The following is a 17843-nucleotide window of genomic DNA, read 5'->3' as shown; positions in this document are numbered from 1 at the left end:
CAGAAAAGCTACCCATCAGACAAAAAAGCCAAAGGAAGACAATTTTAGATGTTAAACATTTCACATGTTCTACCCTGCACACATTCTTTCTTATACAGATTTGAATTGTGTGCCAACCAGCAATAGAGGAGATTAAACCAAGAAAGAAGAAGGTATAGAAATGTGAAAAGAAGGGATATGACATAAGAGGTTGTGAAACCTGTACCATGGCTATCCTGAACAAAGTATCAGATGCCCACCAAACCCACTGTGTCTTCTCTGGGTATAGCCAGAGAAAAACTCCTAGCCATTCTCTCAATGGGAGTTTCGTCACAGGACTAAGAAGCCCAAACAATGAAACAGTAAGATTTAAGTGGTAGGGATGCATGCCTCCCTCAGGAACAGACTACCACATCCCCTCATCATTCTTGCCCTTGACTAGAGCTGAGCATGATAACATTAGAATCTGTGGCCTGAAGCTAGAACTGTGTCTACTCTAGTCCAGGTCTCTGAATGACTGCAAGAAGCAAAGGCAGTTGGTCGCACTGAGACAAAAATGGCAGCCCAGGGCTCCCATGCCCTTCATCCAACCCACTATCAACCACTTCATACTGTTACATGATTAAGAAGAAAGGTTTCTGTGATGCATCATAGATATAAAGTCTTCGTGTAGAGAATGACAAGGTAGATTTCAAGTGCAATATGGCAGACCCAATCTCTACCTTTCACCTTTATCTCTCATATCTTCTGGTAAGATTTCTTCCTTCTCTACTTACAGATGCTACCATGAAGGGTGGGGCTAGCCTATGGTACATCTATTCCCATTCAAAGCATCTCACTGAATTTCCTCATAATTTTCATAGGTAAGTCAAGGAATTTAAACACTGAATTTATAGGAATGAAAGGAAACAACAAAAGGAGATCAAAGCCAAGAAGACGGTTCCATGTGTCAAGGGCTTGCCACATAAGCTTGAGGACCTGAAATTGAATCACCAGAATTTCCATAAACTTCACACACTAGCACACACCTAAAATTGAAGCGTTCCTCAGGCCAGATGGGAAGGAGAAAAAGAATCCTTGCTGACTTGGTGTATGTAGTAGCAGCAACAAAGAGACCACACCCAAGGTGGAAGACAAGTTCCAACCCCTGAAATTGTCCTTTAACCTCCACACACATGTGCCCAGGCATGCATACACATACACTTTTACACACACACACACACACACACACACACACACACACACACACACACACACACACACAGAGAGAGAGAGAGAGAGAGAGAGAGAGAGAGAGAGAGAGAGAGAGAGATGAACAGTCCAACTTACAATGTTTGACCTTCTTTCATTAACTAACTAGCTTTGTTCCATTTTAGCTACTGTCTCTAGCATCTACTACTTAGGAAACCACACTGAAACATTTATTTTCAATAAATTGCTCAACATAGTAAGACACAGAGAAACGTGATATCCCTTCTATATTTCTAGTTCCTGGCCACCTCCAGAGGGACAACTTTTACCGTGATCTTGCTGGTCAAGTACCTTAAGCACTTTGAATCTCCGATGTCTACTAGATGTGAAGACTGCTCTATTAAGAGCTGGAGAGTTGGCTTGGTGGTTAAGAGCGTGTACTGGTCTTGCAGAGGATTCAAGTCCAGTTCCCAGCACCCACTTCAGGGAGCTCATAACTCTGGCTGCAGGGGATGCAATGCCATCTTCTGGCCTCTGTGGGAACCTGCATTTATGTCTACAGACTCATACACAGATATACATAAGTAACAATAGACTTTTTTCCTTTAAAGATGTCCCAGAGTAATTGATGTAGTGGATGTAAACATGGTTTTGTTTTGATCCCAAGTGTGGGATGTCAAACAGACTTGTGTGAGGGTGTGCGGTGTTTTTCCGCTGAAAACAGACTTGAGACAACAGGTGATGTTTGTCCACTAGAAGAAGAACTGCCTCTTGCAGGAGCATGGCCTTTGCCAACTGATAAACATCCTAGTATGGATGCTGGGAGGAGATGTACATATGAGCCCAAAACAAGAGGTGGGACTTTTCGGTCTTGGCTGTTCATCACTCCACTTCAAGACTCTCCTAGAGAGAACCAGTCCAGTGAACACTTCCAGGTTCCAGGTTCTGGCTGCTGCTCTGGGTTCCAGCTGCTGCTCCAAGTTACAGCAGTTGCGGTTGAAGTCACCTTCGATGAATTGCTCGTTTGCTGTTTAACTGATCTATTGGAATCCTGCTGACTATGCCAGTGAAGTTAGGAACTGAGTCTAAAAAGGTCGGCTTCTCCTGTTCCTATTAACCTCTTTTCTCTCCTATGTAGGGTAGGTGGGTTGGAAGGGAAGTATAAGCATTAAAGAACCCCAAATAAAATAGGTTTGAAAAATTCAAAGCCTACAACTTGATATGACTATTGGAAGCTCCTTTCTAGGTTTAATATTCAATATCTGGCACTAAGGTTGATATTCAGAGAAGAGTTTTCTCATTTAGTAACCATTTAAGAAACCAAAAATACTTCTAACATCTGGGTAAATCTATTGCTATATTGTATCATTTAGTAAAGCATTGTTCTGTTTTCTTCACAACGGACATTATCTTCGAGAGCCCAATGCATGAAAGTAACATTGTGCTGCTGTACAGCTTACCCTTGAAAACCCTACACTGAGTACCTCATTCAAAATTCCTAGTTATGAAACTCACATTTGGAAATTATCACCCATCATCTTGTTTATACATGTATATTGCTATTTGTAGGATTTATGTAACAGCCTGCAGAGCAAACAAATGTACTTCACATCCATTATTTCATTTGTCTTGTAATAGCCCACATGAGAATTGTGTCATGAGAATTGTTGCCTCAGCCCATTTTAATGGGAAAAAATTAAGCAAAAACATTTATTACCCTTCTTGGTGTGAATAAACAACTCCTAAGTAGAGTGCCTACAGTAATCAAATTCTTTGGGTATTTTCACCAATACTCTGCATGTGAATAGCAAAGTAAAATCACTTGAATTCGGAAAGTTTTAATCGTTCTTAAGGCAAGCATCTGCTCTTAGGTATTAATTGTATATATTATTAAAAATAACTCAAAATACATAGACACAAATAAGAACAACAAAAGGACAGTGTTTCATAAATAAATAGTGCATAACAAGGGCAGTGTCTTATTCCTCAGAATACTATACTTATATGTGGCATCAATTAAAGAAAAAAATTGATTTTCCTCCTTTACCACTTACTACAAATGGACACCCTTCCTTAACTTTTAATGCTCCCCCACCTGTACTGCTAAAGTAATTCTTGGTTTTGTGAAACTATGAAGTCAGAAGGAAATGTACTTTAACTTATAAAGAGGGCAGCCAACCCTGACTTACATTTTTTAATCCAAACGGGGAACACATTTTTTCAAGGCTCATTGGTATTCTCCAGCTGTATCCGCATCTTACCAAAGTTAAAGCTAAGTAGGAGGTGTGACTTACAGAAATAGAGTTTCCCTCTTAAAGTTTCATCCATTGAATAAAATGTGAAATCTCTTCTTGGTAATATAAAACAAAAATTCTTAGGTTTTTGTGTTATTCTTTATAAAATAAGCAATGGAATGTAAATTTTACAAATTATCCAACATTTTCACACCTAAACATTTTCAAGATGAGATTATTTATACAAATTAGCTAAATTTTGCAATTCAAAATAGGTTATTAAGAAGGTCTGTAGACATTAATTTTATTCTTCAGAAATATAAAATGTAAAATCTTAGTTTATACATCCAGCTGGGAATGTGTTTGTATGGGAGGCATAGAAAACTTAATAAATAGTAGATTAAATCATTAAGAGATTCAGCTTTTCTCATGGAAAATTATGTCTGGAGGCAGACAAGGCTAAGCTGACACCTCTTCTCTAAGACGTCATCGAGGACCTGAGCTTCATACATTTTCTCCATCACTCTAAGCACATGGATCTATGTTTAATGGTTGCAAGACTGCTGCTAATCTATCAAAACAAAGTCATCAGTGCTTAATGGAAAGGAGTAAAAATATGAGATACATGGCTGCTTCAGATGCCTGCCTTTGTTCAGACCACCCAATCTTTGCCATTGGAGCCACTCCCCACTTCAAGGGAAGCTAGAAAATGAATAAATATCTGTCTTTCCAACTTTGATGTTAGAATAAGGTGAAAGAGGATTTGGGTGAATGAATGTCAAATGAGTCCATCTACACCAACTGCCACATTTCCAAGCCAATTAAATCTAATGCCATCTACTTAAGCATCACCGCCATTGTCATTATCATAGTTGGCATTAAATGTTTTCCCCAAAATGGTATAATATGTTGTTGGATATATGGGCTCACACATCTCTTATTGCAAACATTGGATCACATAAAAATAGCGTGTTAATTTCAAAACATAAAAATAATTTTCTAAGCCGGGCATGGTGGCACATGTCTTTAATCCCATCACTGAGGGAGGCAGAAGCAGGTGAAATACTGTGAGTTCAAGGCCAGCCTGGTCCACAAAGCAAGTCCAGGACAGCCAAGGCTACACAGAGAAACCCTGCCTCGAACAACAACAACAACTACAACAACAACAACTTTCCAGATAGTTTTCTCATGAATAATACTTAATTGCACAGCCTATTTCAAGACTCCCCTAGTGGTTTGTCAGATTATTTTCATGAATCTGAACAATCATAACACCAGGAAGAATCTTAGCGGGTTGTATGATTCTAGGTCAGTGACCCTGGACCCACACTCAGAGGGGATCACTAGCATCTCAGGTCAGTGACCCTGGACCCACACTCAGAGGGGATCACTAGCATCTCAGGTCAGTGACCCTGGACCCACACTCAGAGGGGATCACTAGCATCTCAGGTCAGTGACCCTGGACCCACACTCAGAGGGGATCACTAGCATCTCAGGTCAGTGACCCTGGACCCACACTCAGAGGGGATCACTAGCATCTCAGGTCAGTGACCCTGGACCCACACTCAGAGGGGATCACTGGCATCTCAGGTCAGTGACCCTGGACCCACACTCAGAGGGGATCACTAGCATCTCAGGTCAGTGACCCTGGGCCCACACTCAGAGGGGATCACTAGCATCTCAGGTCAGTGACCCTGGACCCACACTCAGAGGTGATCACTAATATCTCAGGTCAGTGACCCTGGGCCCACACTCAGAGGGGATCACTAGCATCTCAGGTCAGTGACCCTGGGCCCACACTCAGAGGGGATCACTAATATCTCAGGTCAGTGACCCTGGGCCCACACTCAGAGGGGATCACTAGCATCTCAGGTCAGTGACCCTGGGCTCACACTCAGAGGTGATCACTAATATCTCAGGTCAATGACCCTGGGCCCACACTCAGAGGTGATCACTAATATCTCAGGTCAGTGACCTTGGGCCCTCAGGGTTCACCTTCGAAACTTCAATCTCTAAAATATTAGTTCAAATAAGGGATTGTAGTGGGAGGACTACACTTTATCATATTTTAGACAGTCTTCCCCTTGGATGCATTGAATTTTTCACTCTGGTACAAATCATGACACTGCTAAACCAATCTCTGGAGGAGATTTAGCAGTCATAGATAAGTCAACAGGCATGTCTGCTAGGCACAGGCAGGCAGCCTCCTTAGAAGTAATCTGAACTACTTTAACAATTGCCGGTCTCACATCTTAATTTCTGAACTCAGAAGCAGTTACTGTTCTGTGGTTATAATTACCGGGCTACGCCATGGGACGGAGGCAGATGGAATGAAGACACAGAGAGAGTTTTCTTTTCTCCCTCAGAAAGGCTTCCAGTAAATACAGCAATATCACCCTATGCTGTTTCAGCTCCTAACATTTGATGTACTAGAAAACAGTCTCAGAGGGACACTCTTCTGTGTACGGTAAGAGGGTGACAGCAAGCAGGAGAAGATGGGTGGGGAGGGGAAACCTATCCAAGGGGTCCTACGGAGTGTGTGTGTGTGTGTGTGTGTGTGTGTGTGTGTGTGTGTGTCCATGTGTGTGCATCTTCTTATGCATATGGGTGAAGAGAAAACAAGCACTGTGGGTTGAATCACCTGTTTGTGTTTGTCACTGTCAGTCTGGTTGAACATCTGTTAGTCCCACAACAGCCTTCTCACCTACTAGCTCCCAAGAACCTGTCAGAAAAAATATTCTCCAGTGTCCATATACCAATGCAGTATGCTCAGGGCAATTGCCACTGTCCTCAGGCCCACAGGAGTGGCTGTGATAATAAAAATGAGCTGTTAAACCTAAGTCGCTCTTCTCAGCAAAGATAAGCCAGAGTTAACACATGAGGATAACAAAAGCCTGTATCTGGAAGTCTTTAGGAATTCATCAATCCTCATATAAGATGCAAGTTTAGGCTCTATGTTCATTTTTCTAGATAATAGGTCCATATGTTTCACAAATTTCAAAATATGCCTATTACTAAAAAGAAACATCACCTTTTGATGTGTGCTCTCTCAGCAGAAAGGGGTACTAAGAAATCACACCTCCGTATACATTCTCAGTGTCTCCTCAAAAGAAGCCTTCTCTGATGAAAGGAAAGGTAACATTTGAAAACAGCAAAAGCTCAGAATAAACAAGCCCATTTGCTAGTGAACTGGAGCCACTCGGATCCCCTACAGCAGCTCAAGGTCTCCATTTGCTAAAGTCATGAAACAATAGTTGACTTTTGACATCAGTTACAGCTCTTTAAAACGCCATGATTCTGTGAGCAAGCCCTGTGATATGAACCAGGAAACCAGTGGCAGAGGATCTGGAGTCTTTTCTTTAATTCCTTTGACATCAGCAAGTACTTATGCAAATAATGATATTTTTCTAAGATTTAAAGTGTCCACTGATAAGGGGTTCTTTTAGCTCTTCCCACGAAGGTGCCAGAAAATTAAAAGTAATAGTTACTAAATGCTTAAAGATGATGTGGAGAAAAACATTTCAGAGAAAAGATCATGCACAGATGTTTATCTAGGATTCCAGTGAGAGGATGGAGCTTCATAATTCAATCTCCCGTTCAGCAATATGAATTAACTGAAGGAAGAACTTTAAAGTGAGGCTTAGATTATGTCTCTGCAACAAATACATGACACAGGGAAAAAGCAGCCCAGCTAGTATTTTCAATTTCATTAGTGGATAATGTGGCTGAGGATTTAAGCACATACTCCAGTGCAGACATGACAGTGCACATCCATCTCCTGCTGCCTCTCTCACTAAACATTACTGTAAATCCTGGAAAGAATGCCACAGCCGTTCCACCGAGACTCAGAGGGGTACACTGGTGTACAGCCTCCTGACCCTAACCTAGCCATAGATGGAAAAGGAAAGGTGTTCTTCCTATGTCTAGCTAAAAACAACAGGAGCCTTAAAGCACAGACCTGGGAATGCTACACAAGCTTCAGGGAAGGGAATGATCCTTATTCCTACAGGCTAAAAACTGCTTTCCCTCGGCTGTAGAGAGCAAGCAGCCTGTGCTGGGGAGGAGGCCTCCACCCCATCATGTGTCTATAGCCGAATCCAGAGCAACGTCCAGGTGCACTGGGCAGAGCGTGCCTACCATAAGCCATGAAGGATTAAACTGTCATTAAAACTGTTGTCCCACAAAAAAAAGGGCCCAAACCTGCATGCTAAATATAAAGAGAACAACTACCTGCCACAATGCAAGATTTAAGGAGGACCATAATGCAAGATTTAAGGAGGACCATAATACAAGATTTAAGAGCCTTCTAACAGAATAGGAAAGAAAAAGGTCTAGGGTCTAGTGTGTAGTTACAGCTTGAATAGGAAGAATTAGTGGATGCCAGCTTTACATCTTCCATGGAGAAAGGGTACGCTTTATGGAAACTATACAGTGATCAACCAAAATTCTGGCAGATATCACTGCTGGATAAGCAATCCCAGAGGAATGTCAAGTCTGAGAACAATCTGAAGGGGTTTATAAAATAATTACCGTATAATTTTAAGAAATAAAGTCAAATTTGAATCCATAGTAAGAGGATAGAATATCTAGGGAGAAGCAAGCAGATCTGAAAAAGATCAAATAGCATTTCTAACCCTGAGAAAAGAAATCTGTTCAAGGGACAACTTAATCAATAGATAAGGCATCAATAAGGACAGAGATACCTATGGATCGCCTCTCAACAGCCACCCAAAGGTCTTTCAAATATCTGTAATTAGAAAGTAATACATGGGTGATAGATATGACAGAGGAAAAGAGAAACTCTAAAATGAATCTAGTAGAAACTTCACAGACAGTAATAGGACAGAGGAAAGATAAAATAGGCTCAGATATGCTATGCATTCTTATGAAGAAACTTGGGGATCCTCTGATAAAATAGGCACTCAAAAGCCCAAAGAGAAACAAGATAAATCAGCCCACAGGCAAGCATACTACAGTGACAGAGGAAAACACCAGGGACAAAGAATGGCTCAAGCACAGCCCTGGAGCCAATTTATCAACAATGGTGGTTAGAAAAAAGAAACTATCTTCAAAGTGATGAGGAAAGCAGTTGTCAACTGGATCCCCTCACATCCTCCAGTATAAGGATAAGACACAATTTCAAACACGCAAAAGAGACTCAGAGATTTTTGTCATCTTGAGGAACATAAACCAAGGGAAGAAGAGAAACACAGAGAGCAACAGTAAGTGCAGAAGTTATGGTCCAAGTTAAGTGAGTATTGACTGTAAAACAATCAAAAGCCCCAATTATATAAAGATGACATGTAGTATAAAAATACAGAAGAACTACTTTGCTAAAGAATTTTGAAATATGAGGAGTGACCAAGATTACAAAATTATGAGGTCCTTATGTAGTTGTAGAAAATAGACATGTCCATCTATTTTATCTAGGGAGCAAAGTGTGAAGCTAGGTGTGGTAGCATATACCTGTAACCTCAGAGCTTGGGAGTAGGGAGTAGGGAGATGAGTTCAAAGTCACTCTTGCCTACATAGTGAGTTCAAAGCCAATCTAAGTTACATGAGGCATTGTCTCAAAAAAGAAAAAAAGAAAGAAACAGACAAAACAAAATGACAAAGTGTCTAAAACATTTTTAAAGCCACTAAAAATAGAAATGGGATATGCAATAGTCAAATCAGTAAACAGAAAAGATGATAGAGAGACTACAAACAAAAGTTAGGAAGGAAAGACAAACCGTGGAGGGATGGAATGACAGAAATGTCCTTCTGTGCCAACCGACGCCACATCTCAAAGAGCAAATGGGTTAAAGCTGGTAAAATGAGCATGTGCAGGGGACATTGTCACAGATCAGTTTTCTTGGCAACTCATCTCTGACATTAAGTCAGCAAGCAATTTTCTTATATTGCTTTATTACACACAGGTGAGGAAGAGCTCGGGTTGTAGCAGCTGTAAGAGGGTGGTGTAAGCAAACTGCAGTGCAAGTCGCATCAGGTACTCCAGACCTTCAAAGATGCCAGAGAGCTGTGCCAACATGGTGATCTCCATATTCCCACTTCCATTATCCACGAGATATGGCTGCTGTAGCGCATGCGTGGCTGTGGACAACGGCGTCCTCTAAAGCCCCACCACTCCCTGAGGCTTGCAGCCACTGAAGGTCTTCTCTTAATAACGTTCTCGGAGACAGTAAGTCCTTCCCAGGGCAAGGATTCAGCGCATTGCACTGCCCACCAAACTACTGCAAGGTGCTTACACTTAGTGCTCAGAAGAATCCACATGCCTGAAAATCTGCAACCTACCCACAGCTTTCCCCAAACTATGCTGCTTGGGCTTCTTAGAAAGACCAGAAAGTTAAGTTTCATGCTTAAGCAATTAAAAAAAGAATACCAGCATTCAAATCTTTCACCATCAATACCTGTTTTATCGCTTTCTAGCCAAAACAGGCCAAATACAGCACTAACAGTAAACTGGGAACTCTTTAATCTTTATTTTAAATGTATTGCAAGCCAACCCAAAAGCTTCTTTCCCAAACGCGTGTGCAGAGCACCTGTCATTATTAAGTAGTATCTCTACCTTGACAAATGATTCCAAGAACATAAAACTATGTATGATTTATTTCTTGCTTCTCAATCAAAACCAGCCCTATTAGAAGAGTAAACAAGCATACGCCAGCAGGTACCCTCTAGAGAAATTTAATTCATCTTGGCAAAATATCCCTAGCTAGAAATAAACTGAGAGGCCGATCAAAGGAGGAACACAAGTAGATCCGTTGCAAATTGTTTAGCTCACAACTATATCAGGAAAAGAGAAAGATGATGGACCTGTTTACTGGCCATCATGACATCTCAACAACTCTATGCCTTTTAATACTTGGCTTTTTTTCCCTTAATTTTACAAATTGGCATTATTATGTTTATAAAAGCCAAACATAATAGAAACTAGAGTAAATGCATTCCTTGCTACATCCTACACGTATTGATTTGAAGATGATTTAAGGAGCTGAAAAGGCCAATTTTACACTGGAAAAAAACATGTTTTCACTAAAGGGCTTTCTCCTTCTCAGAGCTGTCAGAAGATAACAGGTTCCCTGAGCAGGAATCACAACCAAATATCCTTTACCTGAAACGAAATCGTTGGCCTTCTTCACCTGCTCGGCAATATATGCTCACAAACATTCCAGATCTTTCCCCTCAGGTCATACGTGAAAATATTAGGATCCCTACATATGGGGTGGGGGGGGAGGTTGAAATTTATTCCATAACCAGGAGATTTAACAAAAGAAAAGGAAGTTATGATCTACTTAATCTTCGTGGACTTTTATTATTTTAGTTATACATTTTTAACTTACTATGCCTTTCTCACAGTGTAGCCAAGAACTTGTAGCTGAAAAGTGCTACATTTAAAAGATGCACATGATATACAGAACAGCTATATCTCATAAATCTAACACAGGGATGCACAGAATGCATTTCTGTTTAGTAACATCATACGCATGTGATATAAATCTAAGGTACTTGCAATGCAATTTTTGAAAAGTCAGTCTTGCTTTAAAAATCACCCCATGCATGCTGTGTCATGCGGATGATGAACACCTGATAAAGAAGTAGTCCTCCCTCATACTTGATCAACACCGTGGATACCTTGGACTTAGATTTTGGGTCAGTGTAGCACATAGAAGGTGATGTGTGGGGAAGAAAGGAAAACAGAACAGGGAAAAGAGAGAGAGCAGAAAGAAAGTAAGGTGAGGGTCAGCAGGCCTCCTGTTCCCGAGTCTTGGAGCTTCTCAAGGCAGCCCAGGCACTAGAGCTTGCCAAAAGTTCTAGGCAGAGCCTTGGTTCTGCAGAGGCTTGAAGTCCCAGCTACCTAGGTGTGCAGGAACATCCTGCAGCCACAGCAGGGCAAACTCTGGGCAGTTATTCCCCAGGCACCACCAGCTCATCACTGCCCACCAAGGGGCTCCCTTCAGGAAATCCTTCTGCCTGGCCATTTCCCTTAGCTCCCTAGGCTTGCTTCCCAGAGACTGGCCAAGAGATCCACCGGCAGAGACTGAGAGTGCCCAAGGGAAGGGACCCGTGGGAGGACTGGTTCCCAGAGAGGACCGGGATCCGCAGAGGCTGCCATCCTGGCCACTGGGCTCCAGAGCCCGCAGTTGGTGCGGCTGCGATGCTATGCGATGTGGTGCGGTGCGCTGCGGTGCGGCAGGAGGTGAGGTATCCTCAACCACAAGCTGCGCTCCGGCGCTAGGCTGCCCCGTGGGCGAACCTCGGATATTCAAGGCGAAAGATCATCAGCCTGGTCTCAGGATAGCGCTGCCACCCGGGTGGGACCACCAGCCCGCGCTAGAAGCTCCGGTGTCTCTCCTGAGCAGCCGGACCCCAGACAGCTACCGATTGAGCCCCGAGCCGCTGTTCCCGGGCGCCACTCGCTCCAACACAGCATGCAACCAGAGACCCGGTCGCCCTGACTGGATGCCAAGGCCACTGAAGCCACCAAGGCCACCACCTGTGAGCGGCTGCAGCCGGGGCCTCTGGCCGGTCGCCCTTGGCTTCTTTCCTCTCCCTCCTACCTGGCTGAGCTCCCCGGCACTCCACTCGCGCAACCGCAGGAGACTTTTGCAGAAGATCCCTCACTGCCAGCCGGCGCTGGCCGCAGCCTCTCTCTACCGCGGCTGGAGGATTACGCGCAGCCCTGCGTGCCCATCAGCCGGTGCGGACGATCCCGGGTGGAACCTCAACTCGCCGCCCCCGCCCCCATTCATAATCCCCGCGGCCGTCTGCCACTACACGCCGCCCCCGCCCCCGCGCTCGTTCCCGCTCGCCGGCCCTGCGATGTGTCAGTGGCTCCCTGTTCATCTGCCACCCAGACAGTACCAAGGGCTCCCGCATCTCCTGGCTGCAAGGAAGGGGGATGGGCGCCCCCCTTCCCGGGTTGGGCGGGTGGAAGAACCTGGCTCATCACTCAAAGAGCAGAGCCGGTGGGAGCGCAGTAGCCCACTGCTCTCCTGTTGCACAAAGAACTCGCTGAGGGATCAGCTCTGTGTTCCTGAACTAAAGGATCACATCACTGCTGAGGAGGTGGTCCAGCAATACATCCTGGGAGAGGGTCCCATAACTTAGGAATTCATGTGACGCAGCAACAGGCTCAGGCACCTGGGAACCTGAACTACTAATTATGCTCTAAGAAAACAGTGTGTGTGTGTGTGTGTGTGTGTGTGTGTGTGTGTGTGTGTGTGTGTGTGTGTGTTCCTAGTTCTCCAGTCCTTTCACTCAGAATTGTAAGAGAAGGTAGCTGTCAAGGAAAAGAAGAAGCTAGGGAAGGGATGACTTTGTATCTTGAACTATGAAGCTAAGTGGACACCAGAAAGACTTTCATGTACACTTTACCATATTTCTCAGTTCATTCCCATGACTTGCCGGGCATTTGGCACGAAGCCCAGAACATGGTACCAGACTAGGGGTACAAGGATGGTAGGACACTGATATGCAGCCCAGCAGCTTGTCATCTGGAGAAACAACCATAAAAGCTAGAATGAACTACACCAAATGATCCACCATGAAACATGTCACAGATGCCCAAGTGGAGGCGATTTTCTTTCGTGTGGGAAGGAGACAGAGTAAGAAGTTTAGAATCTTTCCTAACTATGCATAAGAGAGCTCATAAAGGCTCACCAAGGAAGTGACAGTAACTTCCCATATCTTCCCATGGACCCAAGCCACACAGGACCAGGTGCACCTACTCTGTAGGGGTGAGGAGACTTGATCAACTCTTGTTGCGTGCTGTCTCCTGCCACCCTCCCTGCCAGGGACCACTCCAGCTGCAGTGCTGCCAACTGCCCAGCGGTTGTTTTGCTTTTCCTGATCTTTGCTTTGTATCATACGCCATCTACTGCATCCATTACCTTGAAATTGAGCCCAAAGTTAATAACACTGAGGCAACGAGCCGCTGGAGAGAAGCCAACAAACCCTGCAATGTCACAGTTCTGACACAGTCTCTTTTTCTGAACTACAGTGAGAATTAATTAGCGAGACTTATTAAGTATGAAGACATCATTGTCCAAAGACACAGTGGATGAGAGCCTAAAAACGATTTAATCTAAGAAAAATAGAACCAAGTTGAGTAGCATGTTCCTCTTCACTGGATATTAAAATTTTGAAAAAAATTAATAGCTACTGTCTTTCAAGGTTATTCCATCTTCAGAAGAAAAAAACCAGTTCAAACCATTTTCATCACAAAAAGAATTAAACAGACTGCAATCTGATCATGATATCAGCTATTTAAACAACTTTGCTGTCTTTTCTTGGAACTTATATGTTGTGACAAAGAGAATGGGGAAAGATTTATATACAGTTTTCTTTAAATTTATACATATTTTACTCACAAACTCCAAAGTACTTTCAAAGGTTGCCAAGAGCAGATGCACTTGGCTCGAAATTGCATGGAAAAATCCTGAGGAAAAGCAGCATAAATCAACCAATGAAACACTAGGAGATACAGGAAAATATACAATACAAAACAAAAAACGTGGTTCCAGGAAATGAAGAATCTGTTGTAACATTGAAAAAAAATCTCAAAAACTGGATCGGATGGGGGGCAGATAGGGAGGAGGGGCAGGTAGAGGTAGACAGGAGGTGCAAATCTGAGCCAGCAAAAATACCATTCTCAAAGATGCTGAAATTAGTATGAAATGCAGAGGTGCCTGGATCTTGTGTAATTCAACAATTTGTAGCAAAAGGTGGGAGTTTTCAGGCTGAGACTACTAAAGTTACCTTGTAGCCTCTGCTTCAAGAACTTTCTCCAAAGACTTTATTTAAAAAGTAACAGTGCACTCCATAATTATGGCTAATATAGAAGAAACTGACACTAAAAGAAAAAGAAAGAGACAGACAGGAGACAGATGCCAGGATACAATAGGAAAGTTCCAGAAGAAACATCAAAACTTACCAGTGGGTAAGTAGGAAATGTTTCGCAGAGGCAGTACAATCCTGACTGACTTTTGCAGGAATAGGGAGAGCAAAAGCAAAAGCGGATGGGAGCTCAGGTGAAGGAGAGACTGTTGGGAGGAACAACTAACACCACAGGTGCTTGGAAAGCTACTGCTGTAGAAGCTTTCCAGTGTGTGTGTAAGGAATTTAAATAGAGTCACCATATGATGGAGTAAGCAATAAATCAAGAACACATCTTATACCAACAAGCATCCCAGTGCCAGGAATAAATGTTATAGAGAATTTTGGGTGACTATGCAGGCAGCAAATCATCTCTGTCATCTTATTTGCGAAGCTGCTAACCTGCACTCCCTGTATACTCAGGTACATAATTTTATTCTTTCTCAAGTCTCTGATGGGGTTGAAGACCAGATAGATTAGTTTTACAATGAAGCTCAGTTGTTTATGGGTTTAAGATGTTTTTCAGTCTAGATAGATGTTTTAAGTTGATAATGAAGAGATGTGATAGATATTGATTTACATTCAGAATTTTAGACTCACCAAGATAGGAAAGAGGTTTTTGTCAAGCTGCCAAGTACAAATAGACAAAACTCTGTAAATGAAATATTTATATAGTTCCTGATTGTTTTGTGGTTCTTCTTGCTGTAGGTAGTTTACTGTATATATGTGATAATATAAATGTATATGTAAAGAGTATTTAATTAAAATTTGTACACTAAATTATATCATGTTGAGTCATTGGCCAAAGAGATCCTGTAGATGTCACCCCCCCAAAAAAAACCAACAACAATAACAACAACATACATCCCACTGGCTGCTACTTTCCACATGATTACTCTGTATAACTTGATGGTAAGACTCTCTCATTGACGACACAAAGACACTTATGTCATAAAAACTAGAGATTGAGCTGCTGTGTAACTAGACTCTTCACTCCCCTTGAGTAGTGTTCATAGTGTGGGAAGGTACTTTATATACTACTAGAGGAAAAAAGTCACCATCATTTTTACCCACCTACAAATCCTCCAACTTACAACAGTGGACTGCCTACAACATATACTGGTGCAATAGTGGCACAAATGTTATGGGAGCAACCAAACACCATTTTTATTGAATTTAAGGCCCACTTCATGTGCAAGACCCAATACCTGACACCATTAAAGCAGTCGAGAGCCTGAGACCAGATAGGCCATGAGCCTAGATGAAACCCTAATACTATTATTCTATAAAAGAAACATAGCGATATAATGATTCCTTACGATGTATTGCTACACTGATAGAACAGAGCATTGCTCAACTCTCATCAGGGAAGCTTCTTGCAGGACATGCTAACTAACAAAGACTTCTCCAACTGGACAATGTGCAGTGGTAGAGTTTGGGACTCAGCACTAAATGGGATATCTTTTCAAATGTTCCTCCTCAGGGCTCGGGAATTCATGCAGAAGAGGAAGCGAAAAGACTGTAAAAGCCAGAGATGGTGGGTGATTAAGGAAGTAGTGTCTCCAGACACTGCTACAACAAAACTGATGCACATACGACCTTACAGAGCCTGCATGCACAAGATCTGTACAGACTCCAACCTGCAAAATCCCTGCACTGAGAAGGGATATCTGCAATTGATACATGTTAGGAAAGGGAATATCAGTTTCCTCCAGTGGAATGACACTGGGTATATCAACCACATTCCAGGGTAGGTCCCATGCTCCACCCTTCCCCCCTTTTGTGTGTGTTTGTGTGTGTGTGTGTGTGTGTGTGTGTGTGTGTGTGTGTGTGTGTAAACATTGACAAAAGAAAGGAATGTGGATACATTTGTAAAGTAATAAGGTCTGAAGTTCTCAGGTAACAATGGTCTCTTGAGAACATTCTTCCAGAGCTACGTATATGAAGGTTTTTTTTAATCAAGCTATAATATTTGTGTATGGAACATCTTGCAATATAGATGTTAATATGTAAGATACATCAAACCTTGCATGATTCTCTGCTTCCCTAAATAAAAATTCAGGTGAGAGATGAAGAGGATGAAATGAGATTATATAAAGAAGAAGAAAAAGGAGAAGGAGAAGAAGGAAAGAAAGAAACCATCAAAAAATTAAAAATAACATTAGGAAAAAACAAAAAAGCTGTAAGACAGTAAAAACAGATATACACATGGCTGACATTAAATAAAAATGAACAGAAATGGTTTTTAAGTGATGTGAAATGGTTTTCTTCTTCTGTAAAAATATAATACAGAGCCACAGCACATATGACCAACATCTATGAAAACAAACCTTATTGGTAAATCAGTTTTTAAAAAGTCTTTCACTCTTTAATGTACAGGAAAAAGATTTATGCCTATATAATGAAAAAAAAAACCATAGAATAGAGAAAACTGATCCATAAGGATTGATCCAGGACATGTACTAATAAATTATCATTTTTAGAGTATTTTCACTTTTATCATGTAAGTTATTAAATTTTGAACATAAAGGAAACATCCTGAAGCTAAAAAGAAAAAAAAAGATGAAGTGTAAGGAAAAATAAATCAAGTCAATTTTCTTTAAAACAATATTCAGAACCCAGTGCCAATGACACAATGTAAGACTATCTCAAGGAAAGAGACTCAAGGGAGCAATGCCAGGCCAAGCTGCTCACCAGACCTAAAGAGCCAGTTTAAAACATTGGAAGTCAAAGAATAATCTTTGCACATGAAGGGATATATCTTGGGAAGCTTTCTCTGAAGGACTACTGGTGACCAGTGAACATACATCTTACCCTAAGACTAAGAATATAAAAATATGAATGACATCATGTGTAGGCTCTTAGAGCTTGGAAATGATGCAAGTTACACAATTAAGAGAGGAAGGAAAACGGCGACTGAGTTAGATCCCTGTCTGACTCATGAAGAGTTTTTGAGATTGACTTAAGGTTGATTAAGGCTGACACATCAGTGGTAGACTAACCATCTGTAACAATATAAAGATTAAACACTAAGAAATTGAACTTTTAAACAAAACACGCTAGGGACAAAAAGCAGTGTAGAGAATGCATGTCAGCAATCACTGCTTATCACTAACGGTTGTTAGCTAAAATAAGAGCATTTGACTATTATATAAGGGCACAAAAGTACCCACTAGACAGAAAAATCTATACCTTTAAACACACTTTTCTAAATATAAATAAATATAAATTGATATATAAATATATCAATAAATATTGATATAAATATCTCCTAACTGGTAATTAGTTTTAAAGTATGCTTTTAAAAAAATTATTAACCTGCGTTTAAAAACTTGGCAATGTTCCATGTGAGAGCTACATAAGAAGATTTAAATTGTAGAAGCGGAAGGCCAAGGTTTCCCACATGCAAACCCCAACTCTACATATACAGGGTAAAAAAAAAAAAAAAAACAGCTACGAGAAGGCAGGAGCTGTGAGAGACGTGTCCAATTCAAAGGAAATGCTATGTGAGATAGAACAGTAATGTATGTAAACCAAAGGTTAAAAAGCACAGGGAAGTGG

The 17843-nt window shown here is 41.7% G+C and overlaps 1 protein-coding gene across 1 annotated transcript in view; it reads right to left on the bottom strand.

The window, feature by feature from the left end:
* Window positions 1-12115, bottom strand: part of PDE4B (phosphodiesterase 4B) — a 540265-nt gene extending 528150 nt beyond the window's left edge. Inside the window, exon 1 of the mRNA XM_084786194.1 lies at window positions 11966-12115. The gene's annotated coding sequence lies outside the window, so the exon portion shown is untranslated. The remainder of the gene's footprint in view (window positions 1-11965) is intronic.
* Between the last annotated feature and the right edge of the window lie 5728 nt (window positions 12116-17843).

The sequence above is a fragment of the Acomys minous genome (genome assembly GCF_964271855.1).
Source record: "Acomys minous genome assembly, chromosome: 6".
Lineage (NCBI taxonomy): Eukaryota > Metazoa > Chordata > Mammalia > Rodentia > Muridae > Acomys > Acomys minous.
This window is presented reverse-complemented; position numbering and strand designations above follow the sequence as displayed.